We start from the raw sequence: 12,616 nt of genomic DNA on the forward strand, positions 1-12,616 counted from the left end.
GGCCGATACCACTCATCCTCACTGATGTCTTCCTTCCTCTCTCAGTCCTGCCTAGACCAGGCGAGCGCCACGTCCATGGAGAGGGCGTTGTCGGCGGGGATAAGGTCGTTCAGTGACCTCGCGATCGCCTCGCAGATCGTGACGTCCTCGGCCCGCGTGACCTCCTCGGCGGCGAGGTCGGAAGCCGTTGCGTCCTCCTTCTTCGTCTTCCGCTTCCGGTCGCATGACGGAGACGAGGCGCGCCCCCTCGCGGATGACGAGAGCGCCGCTGCTGCGTCCTCGGGTTGGCAGTGGAGAGGCGGGCTCCTTCTTCACGGCGTGCATGCCCCTCCTCGGCGTTGCAGGAGGCGCCGATCCGCATGAACGCGTGGCCGACCTTGACGCCGAGCCTGACGAGGAGGACGATGCCATTCGCCGTAGCATCCACGAGCTTCCGTGTCGGCGCGACACGGAAGGCACCACCGTCGGCGGCGGCATCCGTAGCACGAGGAAGTTGCCGCACTCGATGTGTGCGAGGACATTCTCGAGCGTGCGGCCCGGCGCGCTGCACCAGCGGCGGCGGCTGATGAGCGCAGATTGCACACCGTTGGGGAACCCCAAGAGGAAGGTATGATGAGCACAGCAGCAAGTTTTCCGTCAGTAAGAAACCAAGGTTTAATCGACCAGTAGGAGAAAGGTGTGATTTCTGAAGGTGTTACTGGCTGACTATTGGCAGGGCGCACTACCGGCGTCAGCAACAACATGAAACCTACACACAACACAACCAAAATATTTTGCCCAAACTTACAGCGAGGTTGTCAATCTCACCGGTTTTGCTAAACACAAAGGATTAAATGTATCAAGTGGAAGGAGATGTTTGCAGTAATTAAAGAGAGCAGTGCTTGCAGTAAGTAAAGAGAGCAGGATTGTTGTGGATGAATTTATCAGTATAAAGGACAGGACCGGGGTCCACAGTTCACTAGAGGTGTCTCTCCATAAAGATAATAACATGTTGGGTGAACAAATTACCGCTAGGCAATTGACAGAATATCGATCATACATGACAAGATGATTACTATGAGATTCATTTGGGCATTACAACATAATACATAGACCGTAATCCAACTGCGTCTATGACTAATAATCCACGTTCCGGTTATCGTCAGAACCCCTTCGAGTATTAAGTTGCAAACAACATATTATCTCATTAAGCAATGTGTGTAAAGTAAACAATAGAATTAACGCTTCGATAAAACATTATTGTTTTCTCCCTAGTAGCAACATCACATCTACAATATTAGAAGTTATTTTCACTCTTCCAGAAAACTAGAGGCATGAACCTACTATCAAGCTTAAATACCCCCTTGATGTCTACGGGTGCTTCTATTCTTGTAGACAGTGTTGGGCCTCCAAGAGCAGAGGTTTGTAGAACAGCAGCAAGTTTCCCTTAAGTGGATCACCCAAGGTTTATCGAACTCAGGGAGGAAGAGGTCAAAGATATCCCTCTCAAGCAACCCTGCAATCACGATACAAGAAGTCTCTTGTGTCCCCAACACACCTAATACAATTGTCAGATGTATAGGTGCACTAGTTCGGCGAAGAGATAGTGAAATACAAGTGGTATGAATGAATATGAGCAGTAGTAACGGCGCCGTAAAAGTGCTTGTCTGGCGTGCGGTTGATGGTAGTAATATTGCAGGAAGTAAAGATGCAGTAAAACAGTAAACAAGCGATGATTGCGGTATTTGGAAACAAGGCCTAGGGATCATACTTTCACTAGTGGACACTCTCAATATTGATCACATAAATAAATAAGTTCTCTTCCTTTGTGCTACATATACTCTTGTTTGATAATGAACACCATTCGTTGTGTAGGGCTACAAGAGCTCCCTCAAGCCGGAGTTAACAAGCGCCACAACATTCGACATTCATATTTAAGTAACCTTAGAGCATAATAGATCTTTGCAATTTAAACCGAGTACTAACATAGCATACACACTGTCACCTTTACACTATGAACGGGGAATAAATCACATCAATACTATCATAGTAATAATTAACTCCATAACCTACAAGAGATTATGATCATAGCCTACGCCAAGTACTACACGATGCACACACTCGTCACCATTACACCGTGAAGGAGGAATAGACTACTTTAATAACATCACAAGAGTAGCACATAGACTAATAGTGATACAAAACTCATATGAATCTCAATCATGTAAGGCAGCTCATGAGATCATTGTATTGAAATACATAGGAGAGAGATTAACCACATAGCTACCGGTACAGCCCTTAGCCTCGATGAAGAACTACTCCCTCCTCATGGGAGACAGCAGCGGTGATGAAGATGGCGGTGGTGTCGATGGAGAAGCCTTCCGGGGGCACTTCCCCGTCCCGGCGGCGTGCCGGAACAGAGACTCCTGTCCCCCGCATCTTGGCTTCGCGATGGCGGCGGCTCGGAAGGTTTCTCGTACCGTGGCTTTTCCGTATCGAAGATTTAGGTCGGGGACCTTTAAATAGGCGAAGAGGCGGAGTCGGAGGGCCGACGAGGCGGTGACACAATAGGGGGCGCGGGCCGGGCCCCGGCCGCGCCGCCCGGCGTCTGGTGGCCCCGTGGCCCCCTCCGGTTCCTCTCGGGTGTTCCGGAAGCTTCGTGGAATTCTAAGATGCTTGGGCGTTGATTTCGTCCAATTCCGAGAATATTTCCTTACTAGGATTTCTGAAACCAAAAACAGCAGAAAACGAGAACTGGCACTTCGGCATCTTGTCAATAGGTTAGTTCCGGAAAATGCATAATAATGACATAAAGTGTGAACAAAACATGTAGGTATTGTCATAAAACTAACATGGAACATAAGAAATTATAGATACGTTTGAGACGTATCAAGCATCCCCAAGCTTAGTTCCTACTCGCCCTCGAGTAGGTAAACGATAACAATGATAATTTCTTAAGTGACATGCTACCAACATGATCTTGATCAACATTATTGTAAAGCATATGAAGTGAATGAAGTGATAGTAAAGATAATGACTAAATAACTGAATCATATAGCAAAGACTTTTCATGAATAGTACTTTCAAGATAAGCATCAATAAGTCTTGCATAAGAGTTAACTCATAAAGCAATAAATTCTTAGTAGAAAGCTTTGAAACAACACAAAGGATGATATAAGTTTCAGCGGTTGCTTTCAACTTCAACATGTATATCTCATGGATAATTGTCAACACAAAGTAATATAACAAGTGCAATAGGTAAACATGTAAGAATCAATGCACACAGTTGACACAAGTGTTTGCTTCTAAGATAGAAAGAAGTGGGTAAACTGACTCAACATAAAGTAAAAGATAGGCCCTTCGCGGAGGGAAGCAGGGATTAAATCATGTGCTAGAGCTTTTTAAGTTTTGAAATCATATAGAGAGTATACAAATAAAGTTTTGAGAGGTGTATGTTGTTGTCAACGAATGGTAGCGGGTACTCTAACTACCTCATCAACCAGACTTTCAAGAGCGGCTCCCATGAAGGACGTTATCTCTACCGACAAGGTAGATCATCCCTCTTCTCTTTTGTTTACACATGTACTTTAGTTTAGTTTTTATTTTTTTATTTTTTAGATGACACTCCTCTCAACCTTTGCTTTCTCAAGCCATGGCTAACCGAATCCTCGGGTGCCTTCCAACAATCACATACCATGAAGGAGTGTCTATTTGCAAAATTAAGTTGCTTACTGATGAATCAAAGCAAAACATGTGAAGAGAATTATTAATGCAAGTTAATTAATTGGGGCTGGGCACCCCATTGCCAGCTCTTTTTGCAAAGTTATTGGATAAGCGGATAAACCACTAGTCCATTGGTGAAAGTCTGTCAGAAGTAAATGACAAGGTTGAAAGATAAACACCACATACTTCTTCATGAGCTATAAAACATTGACACAAATAAGAGATAATAGCTTTTGAATTGTTTAAAGGTAGCACATGAAGTATTTGCTTGGAATGGCAGAAAATACCACATAGTAGGTAGGTATGGTGGACACAAATGGCATAGTTTTTGGCTCAAGGATTTGGATGCACGAGAAGAATTCCTCTCAATACAAGGCTAGGCTAGCAAGGTTGTTTGAAGCAAACTCAAGTATAAAACGGTGCGAGCAAGACTCACATATGAACATATTGTAAGCATTATAAGACTTTACATCGTCTTCCTTGTTGTTCAAACACCTTAACCGAGAAAATATCTAGACTCTAGAGACCAATCATGCAAACCAAATTTTAACAAGCTCTATGTAGTTCTTCATTAATGGGTACAAAGTACATGATGCAAGAGCTTAAACATGATCCATATGAGCACAACAATTGCCAAGTATCAAATTATTCAAGACATTATACCAATTACCACATGAAGCATTTTCTGTTTCCAACCATATAACAATGAACGAAGCAGTTTCAACCTTCGTCATGAACATTAAGATAAAGCTAAGAACACATGTGTTCATATGCAACAGCGGAGCGTGTCTCTCTCCCACACAAACATGAATTTATTTAAACATAAACAAATATAAAAGCAAACAGACGCTCCAAGGGAATCTACTGGATATTAAGGTACTCCTTTTAATAGAGCACCGGAGCAAAGCATTAACACTCCGTGAACACATGTGACCCTCACATCACTACCATCCCCTCTGGTTGTCCCGATTTCTGTCACTTCGGGGCCATTGGTTCCGGACAGCGACATGTGTATACAACTTGCAGGTAAGATCATAAACAATGAATATCATGATGAAACAATAACATGTTCAGATCTGAGATCATGGCACTCGGGCCCTAGTGACAAGCATTAAGCATAACAAGTTGCAACAATATCATCAAAGTACCAATTACGGACACTAGGCACTATGCCCTAACAATCTTACACTATTACATGACCAATCTCATCCAATCCCTACCATCCCCTTCAGCCTACAGCGGGGAATTACTCACACATGCATGGGGGAAACATGGTTGGTCGATGGAGAGGCGTCGGTGGTGATGATGGCGATGATCTCCTCCAATTCCCCGTCCGGCGGAGTGCCGAACCGGAGACTTCGGCTCCCGAGACGGAGTTTCGCGATGTGGCGGCGTTCTGGAGGGTTTCTGGCGACTTCGACTTCTCTCCGTGCGTTTTTAGGTCGAGGGCGATAAGTAGTCCGAAGGAGGGCGTCGGAGGCCTGCCGAGGGGGCCACACGCTAGGGCCGCGCGCCCCCCTCCTGGGCCGCGCCGCCCTAGGGTGTGGGGCCCTCGGGCCTCCACCGACTTGCCCTTCGGCTCCGTGAGTTTTCCGGGAAAATAGGGCCTTCCGTCAAAATCCCGAGGTTTTTCCCGAAAGTTGGATTTACTGCACAAAAACGAGACACCAGAACAGTTCTGCTGAAAACAGCGTTAGTCCGTGTTAGTTGCATCCAAAGTACACAAATTAGAGGCAAAACAATAGCAAAAGTGTTCGGGAAAGTGGATACGTTTTGGACGTATCAACTCCCCCCAAGCTTAGCTTATTGCTTGTCCTCAAGCAATTCAGTTAACAACTGAGCGATAAAAGAACTTTCATGACTTTTGTTCATATGATGTAAATATTCTCATGCTATGGCTAACACTTAGGCAGTTCATAATAAGATACATGCAAATAAGATCATCTAGTAGCTATGTCAATCATGGAAAGGTACCAACAATTAATAATAAGTATCATGAATCATGTATATAAGCAGGATTGCAATGTTCATAAATGAGTATGATAGAGTGGTATCTCGCTTGCCCATATTTGATCAGCAAAACATAAATGCTCAGGCACCTCTGAAGTTCATAGAAAGACTAGAAATAGTGATTGTCAAAGATAAAAGCATCAAAGTTATACCACAATCAATCATATTTTGAGACAAGCATATTATACTAAGAATGACAGCTTGTGCTCTCAAGAAAGTGCTCAAAGAAAGGATGGAGACACAACATAAAAGTAAAAGATTGACCCTTCGCAGAGGGAAGCAGGGATTAACATGCGCTAGAGCTTTTCATTTTTGAAACAGGAGTAAAATTATTTTGAGAGGTGTTTGTTGTTGTCAACGAATGGTAATGGGTACACCAACTACCTCGCCAACCGGACTTTCAAGAGCGGCTCCCATGAAGGACGTTATCTCTACCAGCAAGGTAGATCATCCCTCTTCTCTTTTGTTTACACATGTACTTTAGTTTAGTTTTTATTTTTTTATTTTTTAGATGACACTCCTCTCAACCTTTGCTTTCTCAAGCCATGGCTAACCGAATCCTCGGGTGCCTTCCAACAATCACATACCATGAAGGAGTGTCTATTTGCAAAATTAAGTTGCTTACTGATGAATCAGAGCAAAACATGTGAAGAGAATTATTAATGCAAGTTAATTAATTGGGGTCGGGCACCCCATTGCCGACTCTTTTTGCAAAGTTATTGGATAAGCGGATAAACCACTAGTCCATTGGTGAAAGTCTGTCAGAAGTAAATGACAAGGTTGAAAGATAAACACCACATACTTCTTCATGAGCTATAAAACATTGACACAAATAAGAGATAATAGCTTTTGAATTGTTTAAAGGTAGCACATGAAGTATTTGCTTGGAATGGCAGAAAATACCACATAGTAGGTAGGTATGGTGGACACAAATGGCATAGTTTTTGGCTCAAGGATTTGGATGCACGAGAAGAATTCCTCTCAATACAAGGCTAGGCTAGCAAGGTTGTTTGAAGCAAACTCAAGTATAAAACGGTGCAGCAAGACTCACATATGAACATATTGTAAGCATTATAAGACTTTACATCGTCTTCCTTGTTGTTCAAACACCTTAACCAGAAAATATCTAGACTCTAGAGACCAATCATGCAAACCAAATTTTAACAAGCTCTATGTAGTTCTTCATTAATGGGTACAAAGTACATGATGCAAGAGCTTAAACATGATCCATATGAGCACAACAATTGCCAAGTATCAAATTATTCAAGACATTATACCAATTACCACATGAAGCATTTTCTCGTTTCCAACCATATAACAATGAACGAAGCAGTTTCAACCTTCGTCATGAACATTAAGATAAAGCTAAGAACACATGTGTTCATATGCAACAGCGGAGCGTGTCTCTCTCCCACACAAACATGAATTTATTTAAACATAAACAAAAATAAAAGCAAACAGACGCTCCAAGTAAAGTACATAAGATGTGACCGAATAAAAATATAGTTTCAAGAGAAGAAACCTGATAAATTGTTGATGAAGAAGGGGATGCCTTGGGCATCCCCAAGCTTAGACGCTTGGGTCTTCTTGAAATATGCAGGGATGAACCACGGAGGCATCCCCAAGCTTAGACTTTTCACTCTTCTTGATCATAGTATATCATCCTCCTCTCTTGACCCTTGAAAACTTCCTCCACACCAAACTCGAAACAAACTCATTAGAGGGTTAGTGCATAATCAAAATTTCACATGTTCAGAGGTGACACAATCATTCTTAACACTTCTGGACATTGCACAAAGCTACTGAAAGTTAATGGAACAAAGAAATCTATCTAACATAGCAAAACAGGCAATGCGAAATAAAAGGCAGAATCTGTGAAAACAGAACAGTTCGTAAAGACGAATTTTCAAGTGGCACCAGACTTGCTCAGATGAAAATGCCCAAATTGAACGAAAGTTGTGTACATATCTGAGGATCAGGCACGTAAATTGGCAGATTTTTTTGAGTTACCTACAGAGAATTCTGCCCAGATTCGTGACAGACAGAAATCTCTTTCTGCGCAGTAATCCAAATCTAGTATCAACCTTGCTATCAAAGACTTTACTTGGCACAACAATGCAATAAAATAAGATAAGGAGAGGTTGCTACAGTAGTAACAACTTCCAAGACTCAAATATAAAACAAAAGTATTGTAGTAAAATAAAACATGGGTTATCTCCCAAAAAGTGCTTTCTTTATAGCCATTAAGATGGACTCAGTAATTTCAATGATGCACTCCCAAGAAATAAGAGTTGAAGCGAAAGAGAGCATCAAAAAGCAAATTCAAAACACATTTAAGTCTAACATGCTTCCTATGCATAGGAATCTTGTAAATAAACAAGTTCATGAAGAGCAAAGTAACAAGCATAGGAAGATAAAACAAGAGTAACTTCACAATTCTCAACATAAAGAGGGGAAACTTAATATTATTAAGATGCATATAACCATGTTTCCCTCTCTCATAATAACTTTCAGTGGCATCATGAACAAACTCAACAATATAAGTATCACATGAAACATTCTTATTCACATGCATAAAAGTATCATTACTCTCCACATAAGCATAATCAATTTTATTAGTTGTAGTGGGAGCAAATTCAACCAAGTAGTTATCATTATTATTCTCATCATCAAATATAGGAGGCATATTGTAATCATAATTAAACTTACCCTCCATAGTAGGCGGCACCAAAATACCACTATCATTATAATCATCATAAATAGGAGGCATATCATAATCAACATAAACTTTCTCCTCAATACCCGGAGGACTAAAGAGATCATTTTCATCAAAACCGACCTCCCCAAGCTTAAATTCTTCCATAGCATTAGCAACAATGGTGTTCAAAGCATTCATACTAATAACATTCCCATTAGCATGCATAAGTTCCATGGGTTTTTTAATTTTCTCTTCAAACACATCATGTCCTAATTCAAGATAAAGTTCATAAAGATCTCTCATTTTGTTGTTGTCTTCCATTAAGCCTTACTAGTGTAAAACAAGAGACAAAAAGATGCAATTGCAGGATCTAAAGGAAATAGCTTCGAGCACACACACAACGGCAACGAGAAAAGTACTTAGTTACCCGGGACCGAAGTATGAGTGCCTTTTACCTTTCCTCCCGGCAACGGCGCCGTAAAAGTGCTTGATGTCTACGGGTGCTTCTATTCTTGTAGACAGTGTTGGGCCTCCAAGAGCGAGAGGTTTGTAGAACAGCAGCAAGTTTCCCTTAAGTGGATCACCCAAGGTTTATCGAACTCGGGGAGGAAGAGGTCAAAGATATCCCTCTCAAGCAACCCCGCAATCACGATACAAGAAGTCTCTTGTGTCCCCAACACACCTAATACACTTGTCAAATGTATAGGTGCACTAGTTCGGCGAAGAGATAGTGAAATACAAGTGGTATGAATGAATATGAGCAGTACTAACGGCGCCGTAAAAGTGCTTGCTGGCGTGCGATTGATGGTAGTAATATTGCAGGAAGTAAAGATGCAGTAAAACAAGTAAACAAGCGATGATTGCAGTATTTGGAAACAAGGCCTAGGGATCATACTTTCACTAGTGGACACTCTCAACATTGATCACATAAATAAATAAGTTCTCTTCCTTTGTGCTACATATACTCTTGTTTGATAATGAACACCATTCGTTGTGTAGGGCTACAAGAGCTCCCTCAAGCCGGAGTTAACAAGCGCCACAACATTCGACATTCATATTTAAGTAACCTTAGAGCATAATAGATCTTTGCAATTTAAACCGAGTACTAACATAGCATACACACTATCACCTTTACACTATGAAGGGGGAATAAATCACATCAATACTATCATAGTAATAATTAACTCCATAACCTACAAGAGATTATGATCATAGCCTACGCCAAGTACTACACGATGCACACACTCGTCACCATTACACCGTGAAGGAGGAATATACTACTTTAATAACATCACAAGAGTAGCACATAGACTAATAGTGATACAAAACTCATATGAATCTCAATCATGTAAGGCAGCTCATGAGATCATTGTATTGAAGTACATAGGAGAGAGATTAACCACATAGCTACCGGTACAGCCCTTAGCCTCGATGGAGAACTACTCCCTCCTCATGGGAGACGAGCAGCGGTGATGAAGATGGCGGTGGTGTCGATGGAGAAGCCTTCCGGGGCACTTCCCCGTCCCGGCGGCGTGCCGAACGGAGACTCCTGTCCCCCAGATCTTGGCTTCGCGATGGCGGCGGCTCTGGAAGGTTTCTCGTACCGTGGCTTTTCCGTATCGAAGATTTAGGTCAGGGACCTTTAAATAGGCGAAGAGGCGGAGTCGGAGGGCTGACGAGGCGGTGACACAATAGGGGGCGCGGCCCAGGCCCTGGCCGCGCCGCCCTGGCGTCTGGTGCCCCTGTGGCCCCCCTCTGGTTCCTCTCGGGTTTTCTGGAAGCTTCGTGGAATTCTAAGATGCTGGGCGTTGATTTCGTCCAATTCCGAGAATATTTCCTTACTAGGATTTCTGAAACCAAAAACAGCAGAAAACAGGAACTGGCACTTCGGCATCTTGTCAATAGGTTAGTTCCGGAAAATGCATAATAATGACATAAAGTGTGAACAAAACATGTAGGTATTGTCATAAAACTAGCATGGAACATAAGAAATTATAGATACGTTTGAGACGTATCACCCCTCTAGGAGTCACAAGCATCTACTTGGTCAGAGTATCTACTAGAAACGGAGAGCATGCAAAATCACAAATAACATATGACAAGAATATATAATAGATATCAACATAGTATTCAACATTCATCGGATCTCAGCAAACACAACATGTAGCATTACATAAGGATGATCTTGATCATGTAGGGCAGCTCACAAGATCTAAACATGCGGCGCAAATTGGAGAAGACAACCATCCAGCTACTGCTATGGACCCATAGTCCATGGATGAACTACTCACGCACACTTCGGAGGCGGACATGGCGATGTAGATGCCTCCGGCGATGATTTCCCCCTCCGATAGGGTGCCAGGAAGAGCTTCAGGACTCTCCCGAGGTAGGGTCTGCAATGGCGGCCACGGCGGAACTTATCGTGGATGGAGGCTAGGGTGTTTAGGTTTTTCTCGAGATCCTGAATAAATAGGCGGAAGGGAAAGGTCGGTGGAGGCCAGGGTGGCCCACACTACCCCTTGGCGCGGGCCCAGGCCAGGTCGCGCCAAGGCATGGTCTGGCCGCCCTGCGCCTCTCCTTCGTCCCCCCTCTGGACTCTGTCTTCGTTGCAGTAAAATATTGACTTCGGCTTTTGTTTCATCCAATTCCGAGAATATTTCCTGTACAAATTTTCTGAAATACAAAACAACAGAAAATAGTGAAATGGCACTGTGGCATCTTGTTAATAGGTTAGTGCCGGAAAATGTATAAAAGTGCAACGAAGTGTGAGCAAAACATATATGAATTGGTGTAAAACAAGCATGGAGCATCAAAAATTATAGATACGTTTACAACGTATCAGCGGCCGGCGGCATTGTTGCGCGTGGGAGGGAGAGGAGGGCCGTCGTACGTGGCAAGTACGTGGTCGTACCTATCACGGAAGAATTGCATCCACGCCTCGTAGTTCTCCGGGAAGAAGCGCGGCTCGGCGTGCTGCTCGTCGCTCATGGTAGCGAGCACCGCCTCGATCTGCGTCACCAGGGCGCCACCTTGCGGCGGCGGAATCGGAACGCCTCCCACGCTTAGCCGCCATCCTCCAGGCGCTTGGAAGTCCGGCGGCACCGGGTAGCCCACCATGTATAGGAGCCGCACCTCCCACTGGTGGAGGGACCGCCGGCCGAAGCCGTTGTTCGTCGCGCCGTCGCCAGGGAAATGATTCGCCATTGGAGCCGAGGCTTTTTTGACAAGAGAAGAGTGGAGAGAGAGGGGGACGGCAGTGGTGAATGCGGCCAGGCATGGTAGCTCCGCGATAAATAGAGGGGAGCAGCGCGTGAATTCGAGGAGACGTCATTAAGTCGCCACGTGGACACTAGGCGTCGCGGCGGTAGGCTTTTACAGCGCGCGGAAGACGATGCGATGAGGACAATGATCGGCCTTTCTCGCCGACAAGTCGGGGCCTCCAGGCACGCGGGAACTTTCCTCGACGATTACCGCGCTTTGTTTCCTCTGGACTCCCCGAGCGCGCCCCGCTGGGGCTGGTTGTCACGAGCTCGCCGGATGGATGAAAGTCCAAATCGGTGCGCAACTGTGACATTTTTTGCCGTTCGGATGAAAAAAAAAGGGCTCCTAGAGGCCTTGTCGGGGAGACGGCTGGAGGTGCTTTTAATCGGGTGGGCTACGTAGTTGGCCATCCACCTTAATGTCTGCTTTGTTCTGGATGCAAAGTTTGCCAAGGAGGTGTTTGTTGAATGTACCAGCATTACACTGTTTTCATATTATCCACCATTATAGATGAGTGTTGCCTTTTAGAGGCCGAGCTACATCTAGCTCTTTATTTTCAAACAATTAAAATTTGTATTTAAAATTTAAAATTTCTAAAACAAAATTCTAGAGGTGGAATGATGTATGCTACATAGGTATAAATTTTCAATGCAGATTAATTTGTATTCTAGGCTATACAAAAATGACAAAACCTGATAAATTTTATTTTCTTCAATTATGTACTAGTCACTATAAAATTTACTAGAATTTGTTATTTTTTTGTAGCCTAGAGTATGAAGTAGTTTGCATTGAGATTTTACACCACTGAAATACACATAATTAGCTATCTGCGGAATTTTGATTTGGATTTTTTGAATATTTGAAAATACGAATTCTGATTATTTAAAAATAAAGAGCTACATGTAGATCGGTCTCTGTTTGAAATCCCCACCATTGATGATGTGA

The sequence above is a fragment of the Lolium rigidum genome, chromosome 6 (genome assembly GCF_022539505.1).
Source record: "Lolium rigidum isolate FL_2022 chromosome 6, APGP_CSIRO_Lrig_0.1, whole genome shotgun sequence".
In the NCBI taxonomy this organism is placed as follows: domain Eukaryota; kingdom Viridiplantae; phylum Streptophyta; class Magnoliopsida; order Poales; family Poaceae; genus Lolium; species Lolium rigidum.